Source organism: Panulirus ornatus, chromosome 43, assembly GCF_036320965.1.
Source record: "Panulirus ornatus isolate Po-2019 chromosome 43, ASM3632096v1, whole genome shotgun sequence".
NCBI lineage: Eukaryota > Metazoa > Arthropoda > Malacostraca > Decapoda > Palinuridae > Panulirus > Panulirus ornatus.
In genome coordinates, this window is record NC_092266.1 from 2,781,136 (window position 1) to 2,800,072 (window position 18,937).

General features: G+C 41.4%; 1 protein-coding gene and 1 pseudogene across 1 annotated transcript in view; both read left to right on the top strand.

Moving 5' to 3' along the window:
* LOC139762272 (uncharacterized) overlaps positions 1-18,643 on the top strand; it is a 226,710-nt gene extending 208,067 nt beyond the window's left edge. Inside the window, exon 2 of the mRNA XM_071686866.1 lies at positions 17,755-18,643. The gene's annotated coding sequence lies outside the window, so the exon portion shown is untranslated. The remainder of the gene's footprint in view (positions 1-17,754) is intronic.
* On the top strand, positions 14,166-15,704 carry LOC139762274 (uncharacterized; annotated as a pseudogene).
* Positions 18,644-18,937: the final 294 nt, after the last annotated feature.

The window sequence follows — 18,937 nt, forward strand, 5'->3', positions numbered from 1 at the left end:
TTTCATCTTCCGCAAAGCTTTTACTACCTCTTCTCTGTTTACCAAATCATTTTCCCTAACCCTCTCACTTTGCACACCACCTCGACCAAAACACCCTATATCTGCCACTCTGTCATCAGACACATTCAACAAACCTTCAAAATACTCATTCCATCTCCTTCTCACATCACCGCTACTTGTTATCACCTCCCCATTTACGCCCTTCACTGAAGTTCCCATTTGCTCCCTTGTCTTACGCACCCTATTTACCTCCTTCCAGAACATCTTTTTATTCTCCCTAAAATTTACTGATAGTCTCTCACCCCAACTCTCATTTGCCCTTTTTTTCACCTCTTGCACCTTTCTCTTGACCTCCTGTCTCTTTCTTTTATACTTCTCCCACTCAATTGCATATATATATATATATATATATATATATATATATATATATATATATATATATATATATATATATATATATATATATATATATATATATATATATATATATATATATATATATATATACATATATATATATATATATATATATATATATATATATATATATATATATATATATATATATATATATATATATATATATATCTTCTGTTTCCCATTTTAGAAAGTTAAAAAAAAAAAAAATACAAGGAGGGGAGGATTTCTGGCCCCCCGCTCCCGTCCCCTCTAGTCGCTTTCTACGACACGCGAGGAATGCGTGGGAAGTATTCTTTCACCCCTATCCCCAGGGATAATATACATATATATATATATACACATACACACACGCACATATACACACACACACACACACACATACATATGTATACATGTGAAAAATGTAAGAAACAATTTAGAAAACTGAAACTTCTAGCTTGAAATGAAATGAAAAAAATGAATGTCACATAATGGTTCAACCTCTGGCTATGGAAAGGAAATGTTTAATTCATTTACACAAACGTCAATAGTAGTTCTCATCAATTTAACCACTGTATCAATAAGCTTCAATGTCTAAGCTACATTTTTTCCAATTTCACTATTTTCTTGTCAAAGCACCATGTTTGAAAACTATCACTCCAGTAACACAACTATAAACATTTACTTCCCCTTTAAAAAAAGTTCTGGGGAAGTCTGTTTCGATACACTGCGGGACACTCTACCACCTGGCGAGGTTTGTGTTGCAAATGGTTCTTGTTTCACAAACGTAGTAGCATCACTGGTGGGCCAAGGTAGTTCCGTTGGCGAAGAGGAGTTCATGAAACATGTCAGAAAGCATGCTACTGCAGGCAAGAGTGAAGGCTGATGCAAACTGGTATCGCTCTGAATGATGTGATAGGGACGAGATGATCCTCTGACTCAAGTCAGTTCACTTTCTTCTGTCGCCCGGCAGTGTGGAGCTGTGACAGCCATTTGGCACAAGCAACGAGGCTCTCAGAGAGTAAATAATTTTCTGCACATTTTTGACAAATCACTCACACTATAGTCATTTTATTGTGTATCATTTCAAAGTCACTTTGGGTATGTTTGAAGGAATAGTGGTTCCAACAATGTTGTATGGTTGCGAGGCGTGGACTATGGATAGAGTTGTGCGCAGGAGGATGGATGTGCTGGAAATGAGATGTTTGAGGACAATGTGTGGTGTGAGGTGGTTTGATCGAGTAAGTAACGTAAGGGTAAGAGAGATGTGTGGAAATAAAAAGAGCGTGGTTGAGAGAGCAGAAGAGGGTGTTTTGAAATGGTTTGGTCACATGGAGAGAATGAGTGAGGAAAGATTGACCAAGAGGATATATGTGTCGGAGGTGGAGGGAACGAGGAGAAGAGGGAGACCAATTGGAGGTGGAAAGATGGGGTGAAAAAGATTTTGTGTGATCGGGGAGAAAGAATGCTTCCCACGTATTCCCTGCGTGTCGTAGAAGGCGACTAAAAGGGGAGGGAGCGGGTGGCTGGAAATCCTCCCCTCTCGTTTTTTTTTTAATTTTCCAAAAGAAGGAACAGAGAAGGGGGCCAGGTGAGGATTTTCCCTCTAAGGCCCAGTCCTCTGTTCTTAATGCTACCTCGCAAATGCGGGAAATGGCGAATCGTATGAAAAAAAAAAAAAAAAAAAAAAAATATATATATATATATATATATATATATATATATATATATATATATATATATATATATATATATATATATATATATATATATCGTATCTTTATGCTAGAGACCACATGAACTGTGATGGTATTGATGTTGGTGATACACACTTACGCGCCATTAAGAATCTATATTCATTTCAAGCTGATCTTGTGATATAACCCTTATGATAATTCCTTATGATATAAGAATGATGCAACCAATTATACTGTGTACAGCCACATAAGGTTTTATGAGTCCTCTTCTGTATTGGACAATTGATGACCGTCCTTTACAACTGAAGGATATGAGACCTGTTGACATAGATGACTTGCAGTAGTGCAATATTATCCTTAGTAGATATAATGAAGGTCATTAGCTTCTCATACATTGAACTTTAAGCTTTATCAATTCGTTGAATTGATAAAGCAAACCTGAGAGTCTGATGCACCTCATGGATACATTGTCATGTCATTTGACCTATGTAATTAATGTTAAATGAAATAGACAATGAGGTAGGCATATCAAGGGAAGATAAATGGGCAAATAGACGCCTACACATAAACACACAACCAGCATCCATAGTGTTGTGTCTGGTGCTGGACCAACGATATTCTGGGGCCCGAATACTGGTCTTAGACAGAGTAGCCGCCTCATACCCAGTGTGGCTTAGTACGACCAGGTATGTGCACCAGGTGTATGCTTTGTTAAATTCTAATGAATATATGTATATGAATACTTATATGGAAACAGTCACGTCTGGGTGTACAGGACTAGTGCTTAGGTCATCAAAATGACAGTGTAGTGAGGTAAACTGCTTGGCCACCACAAGAGCTGTCCACCTCTGACCAGCTTATGATCCAGTGAGTTCGAATGAATGAATGAATGATGATAGAAAAGTCCCTTCTAAGGAAGAGGGTGGGAAAGGAGAAGAGGAAATTGCAAGAGTTGTTAGAGGAAGTGAATTTTTCTAGGAGGAAATGAGCCAGGGCTCAACCCAGCGTGAATCGGGTAAGGGGGATAGCTAGGACAGGGTTGATGAGTGGAGGGCGGAGGAGGTTTTTTCTTTTTTTTCTTTTTTTCTTGAAGGGTATAAGAGATGGATCGTATCTCTGACAGACAGACACTGATATTGCCAAGATGTTCCCTACACGGATTTAGTTGTAAGATCTATAATATTTTGTAGTTTAGGCGCAATTCAAAACCAAATTGCACCTCTACAAAGCATTAATACGACCACTTATCACTTATGCCCCTTCAGCTCTCGAACTCGGAGCCAAATCCAACATCCGTGCAATCCAAATCATTCAGAACAAAGCTTTACGTTGAGTTTTTAACATCGAATGTCACGAGTTCATCAGGAACACAGAACTTCACGAGAGAGCACGAATCCCTCCTCTAAACATTTATTGGAGGAAATTGTTTGAAAGACAAGTAGAGCGATTTCAAATACATCATACTCACTGGATTGATTACTTCAACGATCTCCTGGGAATAGACCACCCAGGTAACATGTTTAATATACAACCTGGATAACATCCATTGCCAATATATTAAAAAACTAAAAACCTCTATAGATCTTGCTGCTAAGTCCGTGCGGGGAACGCCTTGGTGAAATCAGTGTCCATCGGCCAGAGATACGATCCATCTCCTCCTATATCCCTTATAAAAAAAAATGATAAAAAAATGAAATACAAAAATAAAATGAAATAGAAAAAGATAAAGTGATAAAAAAAGATAAATAAATAAATAACTAAAATAAAACCTTGCCCTCCACTCATCATTTCCGCCCTTCTTAACATATTTTTTCCAATGCAAGCTGGGTTAAGCCCTGGCTCTTTTCCTCCCTCTAAATTTCACTTCCTCTAACAATTCTTGCTCTTTCCCCCTTCTCTTTTCCCGCCACTCCTTGGAAGGGACTTTTCTATCATCATCATCATCATCATCAGAAGGAGATGGAGTGAGTATTTTGAAGGTTTGTTGAATGTGTTTGATGATAGAGTGGCAGATATAGGGTGTTTTGGTTGAACTGGTGTGCAAAGTGAGAGGGTTAGGCATAATTATTTAGTAAACACAGAAGAGGCAGTAAAAGCTTGGCAGAAGATGAAAGCCGGGAAGGCAGCGTGTGTAGATGGTATTGCAGTGGAAATTATCAAAAAAGGAGGAGAGTGTTTTGTTGACTGGTTGGTAAGGTTATTTAATGTATGTATGACTCATGGTGAGGTACCTGAGGATTGGCGGAATACTTGCATAGTGCCACTGTACAAAGGCAAAGGGGATATGAGTGAGTGCTCAAATTACAGAGGTATAAGTTTGTTGAGTATTCCTGGGAAATTATATGGAAAGGTATTGACTGGGAGAATGAAGGCATGTACAGAGCATCAGATTGGGGAAGAGCAGTGTGGATTCAGAAGTGGTAGATTATGTGTGGATCAGGTGTTTTCTTTGAAGAATGTAAGTAAGAAATACTTAGAAAAGGAAATGGATTTGTATGTAGTATTTCTGGATCTGGAGAAGGCATATGACAGAGTTGTTAGAGATGCTCTGTGGAAGGTTTTAAAAATATATAGTGTGGGGGCAAGTTGCTAGAACCAGTAAAAAGTTTTTATCGAGGATGTAAGACATGTGTACGTGTAGGAAGAGAGGAAAGTGATTGGTTCTCATTGAATGTTGGTTTGCGGCAGGGGTGTGTGATGTCTCCATGGTTGTTTAATGTTTCTAGCTGGAGTTGCTAGGGAGGTGAATGCAAGAGTTTTGGAAAGAGGAGCAAGTATGCAGTCTGTTGTGGATGAGAGAGCTAGGAGAGTGAGTCAGTTGTTGTTCGCTGATGATACAGCGCTGGTGGCTGATTCGCATGAGAAACTGCAGAAGCTGGTGACTGAGTTTGGTAAAGTGTGTGAAAGAAGATAGCTGAGGGTAAATAAGAGCAAGGTTGTTAGACACAGTAGGGTTGAGGGACAAGTCAATTGAAAGGTAAGTTTGAATGGAGAAAAACTGGAGGAAAGGAAGTGTTTTAGATATCTTGGAGTGGATTTGGCAGCGGATGGAACCATGGAAGCGGAGGTGAATCATAGGGTGGGAGAGGGGGCGAAAGTTCTGGGAGCGTTGAAGACTCCGTGGAAGTCGAGAACATTATCTCGGAAAGCAAAAATGGGTATATCTGAAGGAATAATGGTTCCAACATTGTTATATGGTTGCGAGGCGTGGACTATAGATAGAGTTGTGCGGAGGAGGGTGGATGTGCTGGAAATGAGATGTTTGAGGACAGTATGTGGTGTGAGGTTGTTCGATCGAGTAAGTAATAATAGGGTAAGAGAGATGTGTGGTAATAAATAGAGTGTGGTTGAGATGGCAGAAGAGGGTGTTTTGAATTGGTTTGGTCACATGGAGAAAATGAGTGAGGAAAGATTAACTAGAGGATATATGTGTCAGAGGTGGAGGGAACGAGGAGAAGTGGGAGACCAAATTGGAGGTGGAAAGATGTGGTGAAAAAGATTTTGAATGATCGGAGCCTGAACATGCAGGAGGGTGAAAGGCGTGCAAGGAATAGAGTGAATTGGAACGATGTGATACACTGGGGTCGACGTGCTGTCAATGGATTGAACCAGGGCGTGAGAAGCGTCTGGGGTAAACCATGGAAAGTTGTGTGGGGCCTGGATGTGGAAAGGGAGCTGTGGTTTCAGTGCATTCTACATGACAGCTAGAGACTGAGTGTGAACGAATATGGCCTTCGTCTCTTTTCCGCGCTACCTTGCGCACTTGGGAGGTTGTTATTTGATGTGTGGCAGGGTGGCGATCGGAATGATTAAAGGCAGACAGTATGAATTATGTACATGTGTATATATGTATATGTCTGTGTGTATATGTATGTATACGTTGAGATGTATAGGCATGTATATTTGTGTGTGTGGACGTGTATTTATGTATATGTGTATGTGGGTGGGTTTGGCCATTCTTTTGTCTGTTTCCTTGCGTTCCCTCGCTATTGCGGGAGACAGCGAGAAAGAAGGGACAGAGAAGGGGGCCAGGTGAGGATATTCCCTCAAAGGTCCAATCCTCTGTTCTTGGCGCAACCTCGCTAATGCGGGAGATGGCGAATAGTATGAAAGATATATATATATATATATATATATATATATATATATATATATATATATATATATATATATATATATATATATATATATATATATATATATATATATATTGACGTTTGTGTAAATAAATTATACATTTCCTTTTTTCCATAGCCAGAGGTTGAACCATTATGTGACATTCATTTTTTTCATTCATTTCAAGCTAGAAGTTTCAGTTTTCTAAATTGTTTCTTACATTTTTCATATGTATATATATGTATGTGTGTGTGTGTGTATATGTGCGTATGTATGTGTATGTGTGTGTATGTGTATATGTATATATATATGTATATTATCCCTGGGGATAGGGGTGAAAGAATACTTCCCACGTATTCCTCGCGTGTCGTAGAAAGCGACAAGAGGGGACGGGAGCGGGGGGCCAGAAATCCTCCCCTCCTTGTATTAACTTTCTAAAATGGGAAACAGAAGAAGGAGTCACGCGGGGAGTGCTCATCCTCCTCGAAGGCTCAGATTGGGGTGCCTAAATGTGTGTGGATGCAACCAAGATGTGAAAAAAGGAGAGATAGGTAGTATGTTTGAGGAAAGGAACCTGGATGTTTTGGCTCTGAGTGAAACGAAACTCAAGGGTAAAGGGGAAGAGTGGTTTGGGAATGTCTGGGGAGTAAAGTCAGGGGTTAGTGAGAGGACAAGAGCAAGGGAAGGAGTAGCAATACTCCTGAAACAGGAGTTGTGGGAGTATGTGATAGAGTGTAAGAAAGTAAATTCTCGATTAATATGGGTAAAACTGAAAGTTGATGGAGAGAGGTGGGTGATTATTGGTGCATATGCACCTGGGCATGAGAAGAAAGATCAAGAGAGGCAAGTGTTTTGGGAGCAGCTGAATGAGTGTGTTTGTGGTTTTGATGCACGAGACCGGGTTATAGTGATGGGTGATTTGAATGCAAAGGTGAGTAATGTGGCAGTTGAGGGAATAATTGGTATACATGGGGTGTTCAGTGTTGTAAATGGAAATGGTGAAGAGCTTGTAGATTTATGTGCTGAAAAAGGACTGATGATTGGGAATACCTGGTTTAAAAAGCAAGATATACATAAGTATACTTATGTAAGTAGGAGAGATGGCCAGAGAGCGTTATTGGATTACGTGTTAATTGACAGGCGTGCGAAAGAGAGACTTTTGGATGTTAATGTGCTGAGAGGTGCAACTGGAGGGATGTCTGATCATTATCTTGTGGAGGCTAAGGTGAAGATTTGTATGGGCTTTCAGAAAAGAAGAGTGAATGTTGGGGTGAAGAGGGTGGTGAGAGTAAGTGAGCTTGAGAAGGAGACCTGTGTGAGGAAGTACCAGGAGAGACTGAGTACAGAATGGAAAAAGGTGAGAACAATGGAAGTAAGGGGAGTGGGGGAGGAATGGGATGTATTTAGGGAATCAGTGATGGATTGCGCAAAAGATGCTTGTGGCATGAGAAGAGTGGGAGGTGGGTTGATTAGAAAGGGTAGTGAGTGGTGGGATGAAGAAGTAAGAGTATTAGTGAAAGAGAAGAGAGAGGCATTTGGACGATTTTTGCAGGGAAAAAATGCAATTGAGTGGGAGATGTATAAAAGAAAGAGACAGGAGGTCAAGAGAAAGGTGCAAGAGGTGAAAAAGAGGGCAAATGAGAGTTGGGGTGAGAGAGTATCATTAAATTTTAGGGAGAATAAAAAGATGTTCTGGAAGGAGGTAAATAAAGTGCATAAGACAAGGGAGCAAATGGGAACTTCAGTGAAGGGCGCAAATGGGGAGGTGATAACAAGTAGTGGTGATATGAGAAGGAGATGGAGTGAGTATTTTGAAGGTTTGTTGAATGTGTTTGATGATAGAGTGGCAGATATAGGGTGTTTTGGTCGAGGTGGTGTGCAAGGTGAGAGGGTTAGGGAAAATGATTTGGTAAACAGAGAAGAGGTAGTGAAAGCTTTGCGGAAGATGAAAGCCGGCAAGGCAGCAGGTTTGGATGGTATTGCAGTGGAATTTATTAAAAAAGGGGGTGACTGTATTGTTGACTGGTTGGTAAGGTTATTTAATGTATGTATGACTCATGGTGAGGTGCCTGAGGATTGGCGGAATGCGTGCATAGTGCCATTGTACAAAGGCAAAGGGGATAAGAGTGAGTGCTCAAATTACAGAGGTATAAGTGTGTTGAGTATATATATATATATATATATATATATATATATATATATATATATATATATATATATATATCTTTCATACTATTCGCCATATGAACTGCGATGGTATTGATGTTGGTGATACACACTTACGCGCCATTAATAATCTCTATTCATTTCAAGCTGATCTTATGATACCCCTTATGATAATTCCTTATGATATAAGAATGATCCAACCAGTTATACTGTGCACAGCCACATAAGGTTTTATGAGTCCTCTTCTGTATTGGACAATTGATGACCGTCCTTTACAACTGAAGGATGTGAGACCTGTTGACATAGATGACTGGCAGTAGTGCAATATTATCCTTAGTAGATATAATGAAGGTCATTAGCTTCTCATACATTGAACTTTAAGCTTTATGAATTCGTTGAATTGATAAAGCAAACCTGAGAATCTGATGCACCTCATGAATACATTGTCATGTCATTTGACCCTTGTAATTAATGTTAAATGAAATAGACAATGAGGCAGGCATATCAAAGGAAGATAAATAGGCAAATAGACGCCTACACATAAACACACAACCAGCCTCCATAGTGTTGTGTCTAGTGCTGGACCAACGATATTCTGGGGCCCGAATACTGGTCTTAGACAGAGCAGCCGCCTCATACCCAGTGTGGCTTTGTGCGACCAGGTATGTGCACCAGGTGTATGCTTTGTTAAATTCTAATGAATATATGTATATGAATACTTATATGGAAACAGTCACGTCTGGGTGTACAGGACTAGTGCTTAGGTCATCAAAATGACAGTGTAGTGAGGTAAACTGCTTGGCCACCACAAGAGCTGTCCACCTCTGACCAGCTTATGGTCTAGTGAGTCCGAATGAATGAATGAATTTTGATAGAAAAGTCCCTTCTAAGGAAGAGGGTGGGAAAGGAGGAGGGGAAAGAGCAAGAGTTGTTAGAGGAAGTGAATTTTAGCAAGAGGAAATGACCCAGGGCTCAACACAGCGTGAATTAGGTAATGGGGATAGGCTAGGACAGGGCTGATGAGTGGAGGGCGAAGGAGGTTTTTTCCTTCATCTTTTTTAAGGGTATAAGAGATGGATCTTATCTCTGACAGACAGACACTGATATTTGCCAAGATGTTCCCTACACGGATTTAGTTGTGAGATCTATAATGTTTTGTAGTTTTTAAATTCAAATATATGGGTACTGGATATTGTACAGGTTGAACATTGAACATGTGGTCTGGGTGATCTATTCCCAGAACATTATTGAAGTAGTCAATCCAGTAGGTATGGTGTATTTCAAATCGCTCTACTTATCTTTCGTAGTTTCCTTCAATAAATGTTTAGTGGAGGCAATCGCACTCTTTCGTGGAGTTCCGCATTCCTGATGAACTCGTGCCATTTGGTGTTGAAGACCCAACGTAGAGCATTATTCTGAATCATTTAGAGGGCGTGGGTGTTGGATTTGGCTCCGAGTTCAAGAGCTGAAGGAGCGTAGGTGATAAGTGGTCGAATTGATGCTTTATAGAGGTGCAATTTGGTTTTGAATTGCTCCTCTTTAAATCTTTACAGTTTCGCGAGCTCCGCTCTCACAATAGCCGGTACAGATTGAGTGTGATGGTTCATCCATAGGTGAACATCATAATTTAGGCCCAGTACAGTGTTGGTATGTGAGATTGGTATGGGTAAATGACGGTGTATACGGGAGTATAAGTAGACATTGCTTATGTTGTATCTCTGTCTTACGTTAAAGTAGGATATGTTGGATTTTGCAGGATTTGACTTTGTCCTCCATTTTAATTCCCAAAGCGAAACGTGGTCAATTGCCTCTAGAGTTCTACTGGTTAAGTGTGCGAGGGTTCTGGCTCTGGCTCTAATCAGTTGGGTAGCGTCATCTGCATATTGAAGAATGATGGAGTCCGAGTGTGTAGGATTGGGAAGATCATTTGAGTAGTGTGTAAAGAGTGGGGGCCAGCACGGAGCCTTGAGGTACACCAGCGTTGAGGGGGTAGTAGTTTGCGTAAGAGTTTCTGTATTTGATTAGTGTTTTTCTGTTCCTAAGACTATTAGAAAGATGTCTAATGGTGGGTCGTGGGAACTGAAATTGGATGCTTAGTTTGTACCTCAAGCCATCATGCCAAACGGTGTCAAAGGTATTCTTAACATCTTTTGTATGTCCGCGTGTTGATTTTTATGTAGTTGGTGATTATGTTAAGTTCATCTTGTGTGGAGTGATGTCGAAAACCAAATTGTTTGTGTGAGAGTAGGTTGTTGTTCGTTAGGTGATGTCTTAGTCTGTTGTGAAGATTCTTTGAAATGTCTTCCAGATGGAACCAAGTAAGCTTATGGGTCTATAGTTAATTGGATCTCTCTTTGATTTATTGGGCTTAGGTAACATGGAGGTCGTTTCTATTTTGAAATTTCCTGGGATTTAGCCTGAGGATAGTGCTGCGTTGAAGAGGGAGGTTATGGCTCTGATAGTGTTGTCAGGGAGGTGGGTAAGTAGTTGGTAACCAATGCCTGAGATACCTGGGGCTGCTTTGGGGGATTTCAGTAGAAGAATATGACCTCGCTCGATCTTATGGGAGTTGTGAGTAGGTGGTCGTCTGAAAGGAATTGCAGGTGTATGATTTGTTCTGGGTAAAAGTGACTGGGTCAGTTTTGTATATGTTTTGTGACAATTTGAGTGCTTTCGTACGCCAGAGGATGTGGGGGATGTGGGTGAAAGATACCCTCCCAGTATTTTTGTAAGATGTTGGCGATGTCTTATGGGTTATGATATTGAGTGTTATCATTTAGTCTATTAAATCTCTTTTGGGTATTCCTTTGAGTTTTCGGATTCGGCTCTAAAACTCCTGAGGGGATCTGATTCGGTGTTCCCCTGCTGTGATGATTAGAGATTTTCAGTGTCTATTGTGGTCTTCTTTGAGGCTGTTGAGTGCGTGGTTTCGTAGGGAGGTGAGGTCCCGCCGTACTAGACCCAATCGATGTGTGTAATGCTCAAACCGTCGACGGTAGTACGAGAGGAGTCTTGTTGTTTTGGGAGATGGAAAGTGTATCTTGTGGTAAATGTGGATTTTGGGACATGCGTCAGCTGCGTGTGTGATTGTTTGGTGTATATATTCTATTTCTGTGTCTATTAGTGTTATTGGGTGATTTTCATAGTTTGTGGTGTAAGTGCAATTAGAAAGAATGTCTTTGAAGTTGCGCTAGTCTGCTTTTTTTGTAGTGGTAGTGTGAGGGTGGTGGGACGGGGATAGGATTAGATGAGAGGTGAAGAAAGAGAAGGATGTGGTCGGAAACACACAGTGGTCCTGGAGACAAAAAGTAATGAAGATAATTACTGGCTCTGTTGGAGAAGACAAGGTTGAGTCTGCCCTTTCCTCCTGGGCCAGTGAAGATGGTATGGAAGAAAGGTCCTAGGAAGTTGAGACGATTGAAGGAGCATAAAGAGAATAGGTCATCATCGTAAGAATTGTTTCTGCTGTGGTGGAATTTTCTGTGTTGGGCGTTGAGGTCAGCTAGAAGGTAGACTGGCATATGAGTGTGATTGAATACCGTCCAAAGATCGTGGAGTGGAATGTTAGTGTTGGGTCGAGAGTATGTAGTGCACAAGATAATGAAGCCATGTATTGTGTTTACTGCTAGAAAGTGTCCGAGATGCCAGGAAGTGGTTATTATTCGTGTTCGACAGTATTGTGTGTAAGAATGGCGACTCCCTCGTGTCTACCGTCTGAAGACTGTCGGGATGTATATCCGTAGTGTCTAATTCTACACCCATTAGTGATACATGCGCTGTTAATTATCAAAACATCGGGTCTTTTCTCTTCGAGGAGAGTGGCAACCAGATGACGGCCATTGTGGTAGATGAGCACATTAAACTGCAAGAATTTTAGCATTCTGCGATTTTGGGAAGTTTATCGTTCTTTTAATTCTGTGGTCGATGACAGCCATTGGCATTCCGTTGAGGGTCTTCATGTGAACTTCGGTGGAGGTTTGTCTGTTCTTGGGTTGGCAACTTCCTGGGAGGGGTTAGGGAGGGGGAGAGTCATTGTGGACGAGTCGAATGTCGACGTTGTAAGGAGGTAGGTTGTCTGGTGAGTCGGCAGGGTCAGGTTCTGTGGCTCTTCTGGGAGGGTTAGGTGCGAGAGGAGAGGAGGTGGAGGGGAAGCAGTGGGGGGAGGGGAGGGATTGGGAAGTGGAGGTTCGGGAGGGACGGTCGAGGGGGGGGGGGGCGGAACGGAAGTTGTGATGGTGAGTGTGGAAGAGGAACTGGTAAGTGGAGAAATGGATGGGTTGTTGGTGTAGAGTTGAGGGGTGGTAGATGGAGTTGTTAGTGGGTGCGGGGGAGGTATTGGGAGGGTGACAGGTTGTGTTGCTGGGGGAGAGTTTGAAGTGTTACTGGAAGTATCCTGGGACATATTTGCGTTAGGGGTCAGGGAGACGTGTGACAGGAGCCTGGGAAGGATGGCTGTTGGCGGGGGAGGTGAGGAGTTCGGGTGGAGTAAGTACATTGGGCAGGTTGATGTGTGCTGGCAGCAAGTCGAAAATCCTGACAAATTCAGACTTGTCTTCCTTGCTCAAGAACAGTGCTTTGAGGTAGCACGCATGCATCCTTCCTTGTAGAGTGAGGAGGTCGGAGGAGTTTATGGTTGGGATAGGAGAAGCTTGGGTGGCAGACGGAGGTGCAGCAGCAACTGTTGCGTAGAGTTGAGGGTTTGTAGAAGGGGACGAGCTTGAGGTTTTGAGAGATTGTCGCGCCGAGCGAAGTTGCTCATACTTTCGTGGGCATTGCCCAGATACAGCAACGTGTTCACCTTTACAATTAACACAGGTTGCTGCCTGAGCCTGACACTCACGAAAACCGTGATCAATTTCCGCACATTGACGGCATGTCTGGCGCTGAGCTTTGCAGCTCTTAGTCTCGTGTCCGTATTGTAGACATTTAAAACCTTGTATATCGAGGTACTGGTCGGGTTTGTGGTATTTGGCAGGCACTGAGATCATGGGAAACATGATTCCCCGGGAGAGTAGGCGATCTGTCTCGGTCGAGTTAGAGCATTGTATTTTAAGTGATCTTGAAATGTTCAGTTTGAAAACGTTGATGACATTAATGTCACTGTTTTCTTGATTTATGGCTTCAGTTATCTCTATGGGGTTAAGGGACAAGATAGATGCATCAACATTATTAGCACTATCGATGCATCTAGCTTGAAGGGGGTGGTCGTAAGCTTGGATAGGATCTCATCTGGATCGCTATCCTTGCTTAAACATGTTTTATATAGATATTTATTAGTAGGGGATTGAATAACCCTACTGGGACGGACTCAGTGGTCTTAAATACAATCGTTAGTAATTCGAACGTGTAAAGAGGGGGGGGGGGGACTTTCTGTTTTAATCAATTTTAAACGAATGTCAGGAGGCATGATGGCATCAATGTCCTAATGCCGAGGAAACGTAGGTGAGGGACCACAACCCCACTCCAGGGAGGACCCTGCACTATCACAGGGTAACCCAGGAGGCTCGGCGGGAGTGGTAAGAATGTGAGGGTCTCAACCCCGTTAGGTGAGAACAGGTCCACACCAAGCCTCCGCTCCTCAGGAAGTAATTTTCCTGAATGGTGTGGGGAAGCTGGGGTAGAAATTGTTCAAACCTAAAGGTCGAGAGATGTTGGATGATGGATGGTAAAAATGATAGAAAAAAGCACGAGAGAAATGGACTGGAGGCAACGTAGGGTGGAGAGTGAGTTGGCTTTATATCCCACACTCTAGCCAAGGTCAGTCTCTCTCTGGTGTTCACTCGCAAAGCATCTCATGGTGTCACGGACGGCAGTTGTGGACTGACAGGGTGAGCTACACTGTGTTATAAACGTGTTATGGTGATACAGAAGACTGCAGCATAGAGGGACAACCAGGGCCATATTCTCCGTGCAGCGAAACCTCCTCAAACAGTTTTGACAACAGGAGACAGAAGGTCATAAACACAAGAAAAACCCTCCAAATGTCCTGAGTGTCAGAAAAGCTTTACGAAACATGTCTATCTTCATAGGCACATGAAATTACGTACTTTTGAAAAGACATATCAGTGTAAAGAATGCCAGAGTACCTTCTCCCGTAAGAACAACTTAGTGTTGCAGATGAAAGTTCACATTGGACAAAAGCAATATCAGTGTTCAGAGTGTCAAAAGTATTTTTCTAAGAAATGTGATTTAAAGAAACACTTGAGAATCCATACTGGTGAGAACCCATACCAATGTTCAGAATGTCAAAAAAAAGTTTTTCTTTTAAAAGTAAGTTAGTGACACACCTGAGAGTTCACACGGGCGAGAAGCCATAGCAATGTTCAGAATGTCATAAAACTTTTTCTCAGAAAAGAAAATTAGTGAGACACCCAAGAGTTCACACCGGCGAGATGCCATACCAATGTTCAGAATGTCAAAAAACTTTTTCTCAGAAAAGTAATTTAGTGGCACACTTGAGAGTTCACACAGGCGAGAAGCCGTACCAATGTTCAGAATGTCAAAAAAGTTTTTCTCACAAAAGTAATTTAGTGACACACCTGAGAGTTCACACAGGCGAGAAGCCATACCAATGTTCAGAATGTCAAAAAACTTTTTCTCAGAAAAGTAATTTAGCGACACACGTGAGAGTTCACACAGGCGAGAAGCCATACCAATGCTCAGAATGTCTGAAAAGTTTTTCTTCTAAAATTGGGATAGTGACACACCTGAGAGTTCACACGGGCGAGAAGCCATACCAATGTTCAGAATGTCAAAAAACTTTTTCTCAGAAAAGTGCTTTAGTGACACACCTGAGAGTTCACACAGGCGAGAAGCCATACCAATGTTCAGAATGTCAATGAACTTTTTCTGAGAAAAGGAGTTTAGTGACACACCTGAGAGTTCACACAGGTGAGAAGCCATACCAATGTTCAGAATGTAAAAAAAAGTTTTTTCTCGGAAAAGTAATTTAGTTACACACCTGAGAGTTCACACAGGCGAGAAGCCATACCAATGTTCAGAATGTCAAAAAACTTTTTCTCAGAAAAGTGCTTTAGTGACACACCTGAGAGTTCACACAGGTGAGAAGCCATACCAATGTTCAGAATGTCAAAAAACTTTTTCCCAGAAAAGTAATTTAGTTACACACCTGAGAGTTCACACAGGCGAGAAGAAATACCTATGTTCAGAATGTCAAAAAACTTTTTCCCAGAAAAGTAATTTAGTTACACACCTGAGAGTTCACACAGGCGAGAAGCCATACCAATGTTCAGAATGTCAAAAAACTTTTTCTCAGAAAAGTACTTTAGTGACACACATGAGAGTTCACACAGGTGAGAAGCCATACCAAGGTTCAGAATGTCAAAAAACTTTTTCTCAGAAAAGTACTTTAGTGACACACATGAGAGTTCACACAGGTGAGAAGCCATACCACTGTTAAGAATGTCAAAAACAATCCTATAACAGAGGTAATTTAGTAAATTGTCTGAGAGTTCACACAGCCGAGAAGCCAAACAAGTAAAAAGAATATCAAAAAACCTTTTCTGCTATAAGTACTTCAGTGACACATCGGGAGGTTACACAAGCGAGGAACCATAATAGTGTTCAGAATGTCAAGAAACTCTCCCTGGTAAAAGTGCTTTAGTCAGACACCTGAGAGTTCACAAGGCAAGAAGCCATACCGGTGTTCAGAATGTCAAAAACAATTTTCTTGAAGAGGTGATTAAAGAAGACATCGGAGAGTTCACACAGGGTAGAAACCATGCTTATGTTCAGAATGTCCTAAATGTTTCTCCCGAAAAAGCAGTATAGTAAAACGTAAGGTAGTTGAACGCATTCAAGATCTCATGTGTTGAGAACCGGCCACGACCCGCGTGTACTGGAGCGACTCATGACGTCACACCCATCTTTCCCAAGATCACAGAGGACCCCACCAGGGAGGTCAGGCGCCAAACAGGTGAGACCACACAATGATAAACAAATGATATTGTTTCATCTCTGGTACTATACTAGTATTTCTGTAAAATAATATTACTCTCTCTCTCTCTCTCTTCTCTCTCTCTCTCTCTCTCTCTCTCTCTCTCTCTCTCTCTCTCTCTCTCTCTCTCTCTCTCTCTCTCTCTCTCTCTCTCTCTCTCTCTCTCTCTCTAATAATCATTATTAACTGCATAGTATGGAGCCCAAAACTAAACCGCATGATTCAAATGTGAGTCTCACCAATTCAAGATAATGTTGTAATAATACTCGAGGAGTTTCATTGCTAACAGTCCCATTAATGAACCCAAACATACTATTAGCCTTATTACACACTTTAATACATTGTTGCTGTGGCTTAAGATCCTCGCTCACTCCACCTGAAGTACGTGGAATTGTTGATCTGATTAAAATATAATGGCAGACCTGAAAATACACACACACACACACACACACACACACACACACACACACACACACACACACACACACACACACACACACACACACACACACAGACACACACACACACACACACACAGACACACACACACACACACACACACACACACACACACACACACACACACACACACGTACAAATTCTCTCTACTTCTCTCTTTTCATTTCTTGTATCTTTTATTTTTTGCATTATACACAATAACTACTCCTATATTTGTTCTCTTTACTCGTATATTTCAATCAGGTAAATTAAAGCTTAAGTCCATGTAATTTGTTTAGTAAATCGTAATGAGATCTTTTTCCCCTCTGTGTCTGTTGGACCCGAGGAAAGTAAAACCATTCTCCATTATTGACAATAGTGTTTTAGGGTTAAGTAAGCAATGGTTTCATCAATATAGACTTTGGTAAAGAGAAATTGATATCAAATCTAAGGAGTTCATGATCAGGCAAATAAATGATCCTTGCCCTCTTAGCAAAATCTAATCTATTATTTACATTATATGGCGAGATTCTTTTTCCTTTAACGTAGCTGAGATGCCCCTACCCTCAAAAACTTTCATTGACTTAATAAAACTTTGTTGACAATAACGTTTTCCAAGTTGCTGAGGCTGATTCTTATTGAACGAAATTCGGTTTAGCCATGATAAATTCCCTCACTCCCATTCTCAGTAACTTATTCATGGAATACTATGAGACTGAGATCCAAACTTCAGTTAGTAACAGTTCAAAAATATGGTTAAGATACGTTGACGATATGTGGTCCTTATGGCCATCTTACCAAGATCATGATGTTTTCTTTAATGAATTACGATTCATCCCACCATCAAGTTTAAGACTAAATGGAAACACAAAGGCAAATCACCCTTCCTTAATGTGGTGATAATTAGGTATTTTGATTAGTTATCCTTTAAGATCTACAGGAAGCCTACCAGTGCTGAGAGTTATATTCATTATTTTTCAGGATGTGGGAAAACAGGATCCCAGCTCCAGGTGTGGTGTGCAGGAACAGTTCCCCAGTGCTACGTCTGGTGTGTGAGGGACACAATACCTATGTGTGAGATGTGATGTGTGAAGGAACGCCATGCCCAAGCAGAGATACGGAACTCTTATCACAGTATCCTCATCCCGGTACAAGCTTGCGGTGTGTGGGACATAGTACTACCTGCCAGGTCTGGTATGTGAGGAACAGAGTACCTCAGTGCCAGTGCAATACTGGTGAGTGTGAGATGAAATGGCTTAGTGTCAGATGTGGAGTGTGGTGAGACAGTACACCAGTGTCAGTGTATGTGTGGTGGTGCATCGCTGTAGTGCCAACACTGACTTCCTTCGCCACCCGCCTACACTACTCACCCTCATTGCCGACCTATAAGACCTTCCTTCACTACGGTGAGGTGTCTGGTGACATCAGTACCCCAGTGTTAGTGTAGGTATGGTATGGTAGTACACGACCCTCGTGACAGGTGTGGTGTGTGATGAGACACTACCACAGATTTAGTGTATGTGTGGTGCCACACGACCCTTGTGCCAGGTGCGGTGTCTAGTGACACAGTACCACAGTGCTAAGCCTGTTGTGTAGTGACACAATCGCCAAGCTTCTCTGCAGGTCTGGTCTGCAGAGACACGTTGCCAGTCTTGATGTTTGAGGACAAACTATCTCAACATTAAGTCTGGTTTATGGGAAATTCAGTATCTTGTACTATCCATGATGAGTGTAGAATACAGCAGGCCAGTGCCTGGTCTAGTGTGTGGTAGGCACACTGCCTCACCCTCAGGTCTGGTCTATAGTAACATAGTCACCCTCTTGCTCACATATGATCATCTCTGGTGGGTGTCTGCGACTTAAGTAACTTTATGTTCCACAACCTTTTGATCAAATCTATACATTACGGCCTCAGTAGACTGTGCATAGATTACTTGATTTGTAAAAATCTCACTACAGAAATATCAATTGTTTTGGAACAAAGTATTGATCTACCGTGTTTACTCTATTAGTGATATGTTATCAAAAATAGATTACCTTTTGATTAATCACTTCACTTTTTTATTTGCCTGATCAGCAGTATGTCATGTCACTTGCATCTACTTATAAAAGCAACAGCAGGACACATGTTATTTACAATGAAAATCAACTATGCATAATGGTA